The following is a 12,165-nucleotide window of genomic DNA, read 5'->3' on the forward strand; positions in this document are numbered from 1 at the left end:
ATGATTATTGGTAAGCGTATAAATTGAGGTACTAAAGGTCCTGAACGAGGTAAACATTATGAAGATATCTACTTGGGCTTTTCTTGCCAATAAAAAAAAGTTTATGGAAGGTAATATAAATCACACTGCATACCCCCCCCCCCTCTCTCTCTCTCTCTCTCTCTCTCTCTCTCTCTCTCTCTCAATTCTTGGTGGCTATTTGAGGACTTGTGTTATCGCTGAACATTAGCGAAAAGCAATACTGGTAAAGAATTAATCGAATAGAGAGATTATCCTTGATTTTATCCAGTAACATAGTGAGAGAGAGAGAGAGAGAGAGAGAGAGAGAGAGAGAGAGAGAGAGTATTAACTCAGAACAGACGAAAGGAACGTTATAATGATCATGGTTACCATAGCTGCCGTGCAAGCTTGTAGTACAGACAGGATATATGATTCGGGAATTCGTGAGGGCTGTTTGTGCCAGCTAAGCGACGGCAAAGTTGAATAATCGAGGGAAATAATGCATCTAGAGGGAAACCAGAAGCTCTTCTCTGCTTCTGTAGATCTAGAGAAGGCTTATGATAGGATACCGAGAAAAGTGTTGCTTTGGTGCTTAAGGAAGAGGAAAGTCCCAGAGGCGCTGGTTAGAATGGTGAAATGAAAATGTGATATTGGTGATTGTTTAATCGATGGTGGTAAAATAACCATAGAAAGTGAAAGTGAAGCGTAATTTTGATGATCACTTGATTCATCTGTTGATAATTTGTCAAGGGAAACCGGGTATATATATGTATATATATATTATATATTATATATATATATATATATATATGTATGTGAGTGTGTGTCTATACACACACACACACACACACATATATATATATATATATATACAGTATGTCTATATATATATATATATATATAAATATATATACAGTATGTCATATATATATATATATGTATATATATATAGATATATGTATATATATATATATATATATATCCTCGCTATAGGATTTTGGAAATGTCAACCCATTGCTGGTAATGGCAATGAAATTTGCTACTGCAGAACAAACAGTAATCTTAGCGATGACCTGACTTCTATTGTGTTTCGGCAAAGTTCAGAGGAAATCGCATGATTTTGTTTTTTATTGCAGACAACATTTGCCGGTATTAGATTTAAAAACTATCAAGTAAAGTTTAAAGTTTTTCAGTTTATGTCTTTTACTACTTTTTGTTGATGTTCCCAACATGATAAGTTGTATACTTTTTTCGTTATGGTTTATTATTATTATTATTATTATTATTATTATTATTATTATTATTATTATTATTATTATTATTATTAATTAATTAATTAATTAATTACAGTTGATACAGTAGCTAGATTATTTTAAGCATGACAATCACAGTACAGTATTGAAAAAAGAAAAAAGGTTATAGACGTTATCTTTCTGGATGAAGTTGCTTAAAATTGAATTATTGCGTTCGAATAGAAGTTAACAAAAGATGCGACTCTTCAATGAAAAATGTATTCTCTCTCTCTCTCTCTCTCTCTCTCTCTCTCTCTCTCTCTCTCTAAGTTCTGAACGAAAGTAATTATCAATTATATGGCTTACTCCAGGTGGAAAATCTGAGCTCAGCCGAAATAGAAATAGAAATATTTTTGCCAAAAAAAAAAAAAAAAAAAAAAATCACGTTAAACCTTTTATTATAAGATATAAGGAAATATCAAGAATCGTTCTGTATTGAAACAATTTTTTTTTTTTCAATGTTCCTCGTTTGTTTGTTTTCTATGCTCTCCACTTAGGTTAAGATCAGGGAGGTCTACACAATGGTTGTTTTTGATGATGCAGTATGTAAACCTGTAGGCTTCCCATACCCCCAACCCCATCCCCCTAGCTCACAAAGACGGCAGGGTTGAAAACTTAATAAAAAGTAAGTGGTTTGATAGATGAGTGAACTCCCGACCCATGTATTGCGAATCTGGAGCGTTTCTAGTAGGCACGTTCTTCGGTTTTGGATTCTCTTCTTTTCTCTTTGTTTGAACGGCCATGCCCCAAGCCTCGGGGAACCTTGTTCCATTGACCCCTGAATATATAACCTATAAGAATTCTCTTCGCGTTTGATGAGCATTCTGTGTTTTAGTTTGAAACGCCCAATAATGTGGAAGTATTTTGTACAGGGTCACATCCATGATTGTAAAGATTAAGTATGAATGTGACAAAGACTGCTTTGTCGCTAATTGTCTGGTCTATTCTATGCGAGAGTGGATGAGTTAATATATATATATATATATATATACATACATATATACATATATATACATATATATATATATATATATATATATGTATATTATGTATATGTTGATTGGGCATAACATGAAACATCAGGAAAGGGTTTAGATTTATTTTTAGAACAATGCCGAGATTACTAAGCAACATATTTTTTATTATTCAAATAATAATATTCAGTTTGAAAATGACCAACCTTAGGAAAATATAAGGAAGACACAAGTGATTTGAATGCCCTCAATATAATCATGCATTCTTACCTTATATTACAGATTTGATTATTTGTGAAAGTAATAATGATTATTGAAGCAGAATGAAAAGAGGACTGTTTGTTGTGATGACAAAAGACTGGAAGTAGTATCTCTCTAGATGTTAGTGAAATTGTGATAACATCAGGAACGATAAGCGTTTCTATAAGTTGATACAAACCAACATCACTGGAGAAAGCTTCCGGTTCAACAGTGGCACCAATCTGACAAAGATAAAAAAAAAGAAGAAATCTTTGGTTAGCTTCAACTTCACTGGCTCAACAGTGGCACCAATGTGACAACGATCCAAACGAGAGATCGTTTGGTCTACTTATGTCCAAGTTGCAAGTTAGAACGCGTAAGAAAATTCCCAACTGAAATAGAATGGTTTATTGTGATTAAAATACCACCTCTGCTTCCGTAGTACATGGGCTTCCGCAGTGACTTGGTACTTAGCATGCAATACTGCGTGCTCTTTTGTGACGGTTGATTGAAAATGGAAATTATCCTGTTATGCATAGATGCATAGGTATGAGATATTAATGGCACTCTGATACTGCCTTGTGAAATTGTATATTCTTATATTGTAGCCTCGTCATTGATGGAATCTGTTATTACAAAGTGTAACTCATTGAAAAATAAGACACGTTTACGGTAGGGCAACGAGAAATGGTGTTTTGAAAATGAAATAAAAAGTTTATCTGAAAATCCAATTGTCTTGTGTCTGTTAATGAAAGTGAATTATACTATACAAAATACCGCTGCACATGAAAGTGGGACTTTTCTCAGCTATGTATGTACTTACGGGCTCATTTATGTGCATAACAGCACGGTTCATATTCTTCGCCAACCATTTACATGGCGAGCTGAACAGCATACCTGGGCGTGACGGATTAATTGGCGTAACAGTACGACCAAACGTACCGTGGGGGGACAGAAGGCGTAACGAATACAATAGTGAGACCACACCCCGCCCGGGGACGGAAGCCACAATATACGCCCCTTTTAGAATGTCTCTCCCCTCAGCCACCCATCTCACGCCCGTGGTCCCAGGTCCTCACAACTACACCTGTTAACCATCTCTTCCAATGATGCAGGTGAGTTACTGGTGTTGCAGTATCTCTTTTGTTTGTATAACGATTTTTTGTACTGTTATTATTATTATTATTATTATTATTATTATTATTATTATTATTATTATTATTATCATTTAGCTACAGGTTTATAGAGACAAATTTCTATAAGTTGTTATTATCACATGATATCCACATTTTCATTCAGACTACTAACTTCTAACTTGATTGTATTTATAACCTGACAAAAGGTAAATTGTAATCATTAGAATTTGTAACGCTATGAAAATGTGTTGAGTAACTTTTCGTTTTCTTAAAAGAACATACATTATTTTTTATTTTAGTTTACAATAGTATCAGGTAAATTCACAGAAAGCGAGAATCTAAATAAATCAATTTATATTATGAGTAAAAAAATGTCGCTAAGGAATTTTTTTTTTTTCCCAGCACTACTTAGTTGATGGCAGTAATGCTTCCGACATTGATGTCAACAACTCGTGAATCCTATGTCGTGGTTTCGTTTTTTATGTTAATTTGAAAAGATGTTTACTTAAATTGCAAGAAACATATTGTAGATGTTCAAAATATAATTTAATGGTAGGCGTTTTGCCAGTTTTTTATTTTTATTTAGAATGTTTTATTTTTTAATAATACTAAAATCATCGTTACGAAGGAAGACGTCACAGAACCTCTTTTCAAGTTATAAACATTACCATACATTAGTTTTAGAGAGTGGGATACATGATTTACATTCAGTAATTGTACTCAAACTAATGTTGATTTATCTATTGCGGCTCTACAATGACAATTATCTCAGGCTAGGTCAGAATGAATGCGCGTGAATATTTTAATAACTATTTTAATGATTGAAAAGGGTAGAATTCATCCGTATGTTCCTTGTTTTTATAACAGGCTCTTACAAATCCACAATGAAAATCTAGAGAGAAAATCTAAAGCATATCCGATATCCGATCCAGTGACCTATCAGATCTGTAGAAAGGTCAGTCATGTCAAAGACTAGCAAATCATGCACTTCAGAATCATGCAATTCATTGCAGGTGGGCACTTCCGCTCATGATAATGATAACAGTAATAATGATGGAGATTCAGTCCGTTTTGCGATGAATTTCTCTCTGAAGTTTCTTTTCCGTGGGTCATGTGACCATCCACAAGGTCTTTCGTGTGTTTCATGTCTCGTTTTAGGCGGGTTGGGCTCAACCAGGAATTTAGTCCGGTGGTTACGGGGTGCCAATGCATGAACCCGTGGTGGGGGTAGAAGGGTGGCAATCCAAGAACGAAATAAAGTCCGATGGGCAAGCTTTTGCTGATTGGAGAAACTGTTTCTTGTCTTGTGTGAGATTTTTTTTTGTTTTGGACATTTCATCACGACATATGGTGAAGCGAAGAATAGTAATGATTTTATTCATCTGATGGTGTTAAAAGTAAAGCTCAGTTGGAAAATTAAATTTCATCGCACTATGTATATATATATATATATATATACTGTATATATATGTATATATATATACTGTATATAGATATATATATATATATATATATATATTTTTATATTTATTTATGAAATCCTTGCACACACACAAACACAGACACACACACAAACACACACACACACACACACACATATATATATATATATATATATGTATATATATATATATATGTATATATATAATGTGTGCGTGTATAGTTAAGCCGTTTTTCCCAACAACGAGTGGCTGTAAAGAAAAATACACAATTCTCATGGTTCCATTATCTTTTAATAGGTGAGCTAATGATGACCCCTTGGACAGTTAAACTTCTTTAATACCAGTACCTGCCTGCAACTACACAGCTACTCGTCAGCAGCATTTCCAACCAGATATGCACTGGGTGACTCGCCCACTTTGCTCGCACTTTAGCCTTTTCTTGGGAATACTTCTTTCATTCCATATATTTCCTAGGGTAATCCTTATCTCCTACGTCCTAGCACTAAATGATTTATCTAGAGTGATTATCTTTCATTGTATCTATAAGAGTAAAGCACCTTAGCATACTCTGAACAACTTTTAACTATAGGCTAAACTATCTACTACTTCCTTTGTCTATCTTCACATTTCTCACTGTATCCACCCTTCTTGCTTGTCATATACCACACAAACACAAACAGTTCAATTCAACAGCTTCAATTAAAGGCTTCTGGTTATTTGTATTCCACACTCATTTTAAGTTTGCTGGTTTATGTGATAGTTGGTAGGTTTCTTATAATTTAATTATGCATTTTCAAGGGAAGATTGAATTATTCCGAATAGAAAAAGTCTATTGCATGCAACTCCATGTACACGATTATGGGATATTCCTCCATTCTTCACTAATGGTACGTTTAATTAGATTTAACTAGCGGTTGTTTTAGCTGTGAATATTTATCAAAGAAAATGACTTGTGTTTACCTTCCTGCAAGTCCCTGTAATATGTAATCATGCGAAACCCCTCATTATTTGTCAACATTTACGAGCCCTATTTTGAATCCATTACTCTAACATCAACATTTCATTACACTCATTTAACCTCTACATGACCTTTGACTTTTTTAACCTTATATTTTTGGGGGAACTATAGTTATAACGTTTCTTTTCTTCGTCAATTCTTTAATCTAATGGTGTCAGGTGAGGAAATAATGTGAAGAGGAAATAATATGTACAGGTCACATTTCCTCATCAAGGGAGTTGTCTTTGCATTCACTCTGCATTCTCAATCGATTTGCGGAATTTTACTGTCTTAACTTCACTCGAGTGGTATCTTGAAGAAAATTAATCCCACATTGATAATTGATTCATTAACTTATCAAATTCTTTTAAACGAGTCAAATGCGTTTGCCAATTAATCGTATTATTTATATAATTCTGCAATCTCGGATCTTATGAACGAGTCGAACGTGTTTGCTAATTATTCGTTTTATTTAGATCATTTTGCAGTCTTCTGACATAATTTTCAAAGCTATCGTGCGTATATAATTCTTATTATGTCGAAGGGATTTAATTTTTTTTTGTAAGTTGGGAAATTCGTTGATTACTTTGAATTTATCTTTTATGAGATAGTTTTATCTCTTGAATCATATTATAGTTTGCTGTTTAATTGTTTTGTCGTTGAAAGTCTGTTTACTTATACGGAAAGGTGAATCGAATTTTTAAGAAATTATATATAATCTAATTACAATTTGTAGTTTAGATTCAATAATACCACTTTTTGAAACAGTAGTTCTTCTTAAAATCAATAACCCTTTTTAAATCAGTAGCACTCAATAGCCTTTTTAAAACCAGTAGTACCTTTTGAATAAGTTGCACTTTTTAGATAGCAATTTTTAAAATAGTACCACTTTAAATCATTAGTACTTTTTAGTATCTTGGGATTTGAATCCCCTATATCTTTGACCGATTCATTAGAGATGTATTACTTTGGCTGAAAAATGTCTTTACTGATAAATAAACCACTTCTGCATTATTAACCTTGTCTACAAACCTAGAATATCAAAGCTATTACCATAATTTGTTCTTAGTTACCCTGTATGTTTTATAACTATTTTGACAGATTGAATGCTTTCACTGTCGTATGTTCCGTTCTATGGTGTAATGTGAGTCCAGTTTATAGCAAAATGTGATTCATAAACAAGATTTCTAATGACGTATGTATATATAATTCTTTTTAGTTCTAATATTACATTAGTTGAGATACATACATATATATGTCGAGTTGAAATAGTATTTTCTTTTTTTATGTAAACGAAGCTTTCTAATACTAGGTACCATTGTCATGATTTGCGATTATGATAAATTCAGTAACTTGATATTGTTTTTGATCATGCCATAGTGAGAAAATTGTTTTTTGATAAAGCAGGTAAAGGTAGTCCGTTCTGATACGAGAATGCTGTAAGGCATCATTAATTCTCGTCTGAAAGTGGGACTTACAGTAGATGAGCTTGGTCAAATGTGAAAAAAAAATTGTGAAATTATGTCGAATTACGAACTTTATAATGTGACATTGAATTAATGATATTCTAAGCCTCATCATCTTTAACCAGTGCTATCTTTTTTCCCTGAATATTTCATATTTTTTTTTCCACACCGTTATCCTTACATTAAGGGGTTGGTTGCACAATCCGCCCTCTCCAATGCATTCCAGTAAACCTCTTCTCTTCATATCACCCTTCGCATTTTCTGGCCATTTAATTCTCTGCTTGTAGGAATTTCGCTTAATTTTTAATTATCAGAGGATGATCCTTTTTCTTATCAGTGGTCTGAAGTAATAGTTTTGTTTGTACGTTTGATCAGCACAGGATAAGAGAACGCTATCCGCAATATGAGAGGACATTATTCTATCTAAGTTAACAGAGATTGAAGTACTTATTATTATTATTATTATTATTATTATTATTATTATTATTATTATTATTATTTGCCAAGTTACAACCCCAGTTGGAAAAGCAAGATGCTATAATCCCAGGAGCCCCAACAGGGAAAATAGCCCAGTAGGGAAAGGAAACAAGGAAAAATTAAATATTTTAAAAACAGTGACAACATTTAAATGAATATTTCCCGTATAAACTATAAATATTTTAACAAAACAAGAGGAAAAGAAATTCGATTGAATAGTATGCCCGAGTGTACACTCAAGTAAGAGAACTCTAACCCAAGACAGTGGAAGACCATGGTACAGAGGCTATGGCACTACCCAAGACTAGAGAACAATGGTTTAATTTTGGAGTGTCCTTCTCCTAGAAGAGCTGAATACCATAGCTAAAGAGTCTTTCCTACCCTTACCAAGAGGATAGTAGCCTCTGAACAATTGCAGTGCAGTAGTTAACCTCTTGGGTGAAGATGAATTGTTTGGTAATCTCAGTGTTGTCAGGTGTATGAGGATAGAGGAGAATCTGAAAAGAATATGCCAGACTATTCTGTGTATTGTAGGCAAAGGAAAAGAACCGTAACCAGAGAGAAGGATCCACTGTAGTACTGTTTGGCCAGTCAAAGGATCCCATAACTCTTTAGCGGTAGTATTTCAACGGGTGGCTGGTGCCCTAGCCAACTTACTACCTATACCTTAGCTGGTAGTCGACCGTTGTGTGTCGCAGCTAGGGAAGATGAAAGAAGAAGAATCACTAAATGCAAGTGTGTCAACAAAACGGGATTGCTTTCTCTCTCTCTCTCTCTCTCTCTCTCTCTCTCTCTCTCCAATGTGCGAAAATCAGATGGGTAATCGGTTGAATTATAATGCTATTACTGAACATATGAACTTTACAGTTTGTATATCAATATCAGATAGTGGGATATTCAAGATCATTTTGATACACGCACACACACGTACATATACACACAGGTATACACACGCAAGCACATTATACACACAAATATATAGGCCTGCACGCGCACACACATATACACACAGTATATGTATATAAGTATACATATACATATATATATATATATATATATACATACAAATACAGTATATGTATGTATATATAAATATATATATATATATATATATATAATATTTATATGTGTGTGTGTGTGTTTTTGTGAATGTATGTTCGTATGTGATATTTCTCCCTAATTTTATTAACAAGTTTTGTAGGCTCTTAGAAGGAAGACTTTAAAAGAACCAAACAGATTTAATCCACCCAGAAGGTTTAATCTCCAAAATAACACCTTTTCATTACAAAATGTCAACAACTTTCATTCGATGTAGAAGGAATGAACATTAATGGAAATTATAAGCTGAAATCCCACCTCCCTCCTCCCTGCCACCTTTTTTTTATTGACGACCTTTGAAGCTCTCTATCCTTTTATGGGATGATTGAGGAAAATTAGATCATGACAAAGGGACCTATAAAATGATTAACAGTTAGGCCAGTGGAGGTTAAAAGTCATTTCAATCTATTTTACGGCATCATGGTGGTTAGGAGCAACGCGTCATTTTGAACGGTATCTTTATTCGTGTATATAACTTACTGTGGCTTGAAATCTTCATACACATGTTTGCATATGGATGCGAACCGTAGAGAGAGAGAGAGAGAGAGAGAGAGAGAGAGAGAGAGAGAGAGAAAGGAATTACTCTGGTCTCCATTGGGTCATTTATTTATTAACGGGACCGACATGACAACTGTCTTTCTCGTCTACCTTCGCATCTCTCTCTCTCTCTCCTCTCTCTCTCTCTCTCTCTCCCCGGCACATCTGTTCTGAAATTGAACATGTATGAGATGAGTAAGTGCCCTCATATATATATATATATATATATGTATATGTATATATATTTATATATTATATATATATATATATTCATATATATAAACACACACACACATATATATATATATATATACACACATGCAGTATGTAAGCAAACACGTACATACCTACACACATATATATTTATATATATTATATTATATCATATATATATATATACATATATATATATATATATATATACACACACAATATATGCGTAACTTTGTCTATGCTTGTTATTATACAGAAAAGTTTGTAAGTTTTGATATTGCTATTTGTTTTCTGAGTAAATGGCTGGTTGCTTCCATACTTTGCAATAGCAAATAAAAGATAATGATTTGATTGTATGATGAAGTGTATAATTTGTACCTGGGCACTGTAACAGAGCAACTGGCTTTGTCTTGCATGAAAGGTGCTCTGTTTTGTGGGCCAAGGTCATAATGTTGAGGAATTGACTATTTTAATGCAATTTTTATCGCTACTTTCTTTGGTGGCATTAACCATTAACTTCTAATTGAAAATAGTTTTGGATATTGATAGATAGTTATGGTTTTCAAGCTTGTGTATGTCTATGTATTTGCATATATGTATGAATAATTGGGTTTCCTTTATTAATTTAGAAAGACTCTCTCTCTCTCTCTCTCTCTCTCTCTCCTTTATTAATTTCAAAAAGACTCTCTCTCTCTCTCTCTCTCTCTCTCTCTCTCCTTTATTAATTTCAAAAAGACTCTCTCTCTCTCTCTGTATGTATATATATATATATATATATATGTGTGTGTGTGTATATATACAGTATATTATGTATATTTATTTATATACATACACATATATATTTATATGTATATATATATATATATATTTATTTATTTTCATGTATATATATGTATACACATCTCTCTCTCTCTCTCTCTCTCTCTCTCTCTATCTCTCTCTCTCTCTCTCTCTCTCTCTCTCTCTCTCTCTCTCTTATATATATATATATAGTATATTTGTATGTAAAGGTAAAGGTATCTGATTTCAGTTCAAGTTTCATCAGAATAGATAATCCCCAGAACGTCAGCCGTGCGACCACAGCAGTGGCCTCCCCAATAAACAGCTTAAACTCACGGTATCGGGTGGGTATCGATCTGCTCCCAAGCGGATGGTGGGCGAACGCGTTGCCACTGTACTAGGCCTTTATGCATGTATTGGTAAAGTGATAACATAAAAAAAAGTCAAATAAAACATATCATTGGGCCACTGCGATTAAATTTCCCCTAAGTTTATAGACAGCTGAAAAGGAATTAGCTGAAGTAAATTCTGAATAAGTAGGAAATCGATATATGCTTCCAAGAATTTTTTTTTCTATCCAGAGCTGTTAGTTTATCATTGTGAGAAAATACACTCAGTCGTGTATTCATGTATGTATGCATGACTGAAAGATTTACAGATGTCCAACCTTTGTCATGATCGGATGTTATCAGGGCATTAGGCTATGTCTCGACTTAACGTTTGGGTTGAGTTATGTGTCAAGAAAACGAAACAAATCTTGTTAATGACATATCAGTAAATATTCATTTCTGTAGATTATTCAATTTTAGAGATTATTTTATGATATTTTTATCTTGCGTATATTTTGACTACCAGGAGCTCATATTTTTCTTTTTATACAATACATAAATATCATCTGAAACAGGAGCTAAATTTTATACAAAATCCGTTTTGGAATTTGAAATCTTTGAAAAGGTAACCTATACTACATCACGACAGTCACAGGCTGAAGGGTGTGTCACAGCAATTTCTTTTTTATTTCTTTTTCTTTATTCATACAAGAATTTCTTGAGTGTCGGCAAGGCTTCCGTCCAAAGAATCGTAAGCCAGTTTTTTTTATAGCACGAATTTCTTGTTCTGGATCTGGTCTTATTTTCTATTTCTTTTCTTTTGCTTCCATCTCTAACTTATTATTTTTATTACTATATTTTAGATTTTTTTTTAAAGAATATGAACATATTGTCCACCTCCTTTAAAAAAAAGGAAATTCTCATAGGAAATTAGTTATACACGTTGTTTGTAATAGCTTCGTTTTTTTTTATTTACAGTTATTAGTAGACAGCCAATAGATATGATGATGAAATATGGTTAAATGTAATGCTCAAAACTGACGTTAAAATGAACGTCTTGGTTAAATCGTATCCATAAAAACATAACAAGCATGAAGTTGCAACTCTTCAAACTTATGTTAATTATGTCATCATTAAGAATTAAATTGTTACAAAGGTTATTCTCTCTTGATATTCAGTTTAAC

At 33.2% G+C, this 12,165-nt stretch overlaps 1 protein-coding gene across 1 annotated transcript in view; it reads left to right on the forward strand.

The window, feature by feature from the left end:
- Window positions 1-2,548: 2,548 nt before the first annotated feature.
- Window positions 2,549-12,165, forward strand: part of LOC137641328 (uncharacterized) — a 1,100,455-nt gene continuing 1,090,838 nt past the window's right edge. The window contains exon 1 of the mRNA XM_068373764.1: window positions 2,549-3,621. The gene's annotated coding sequence lies outside the window, so the exon portion shown is untranslated. The remainder of the gene's footprint in view (window positions 3,622-12,165) is intronic.

The sequence above is a fragment of the Palaemon carinicauda genome, chromosome 5 (genome assembly GCF_036898095.1).
Source record: "Palaemon carinicauda isolate YSFRI2023 chromosome 5, ASM3689809v2, whole genome shotgun sequence".
Taxonomy (NCBI): domain Eukaryota; kingdom Metazoa; phylum Arthropoda; class Malacostraca; order Decapoda; family Palaemonidae; genus Palaemon; species Palaemon carinicauda.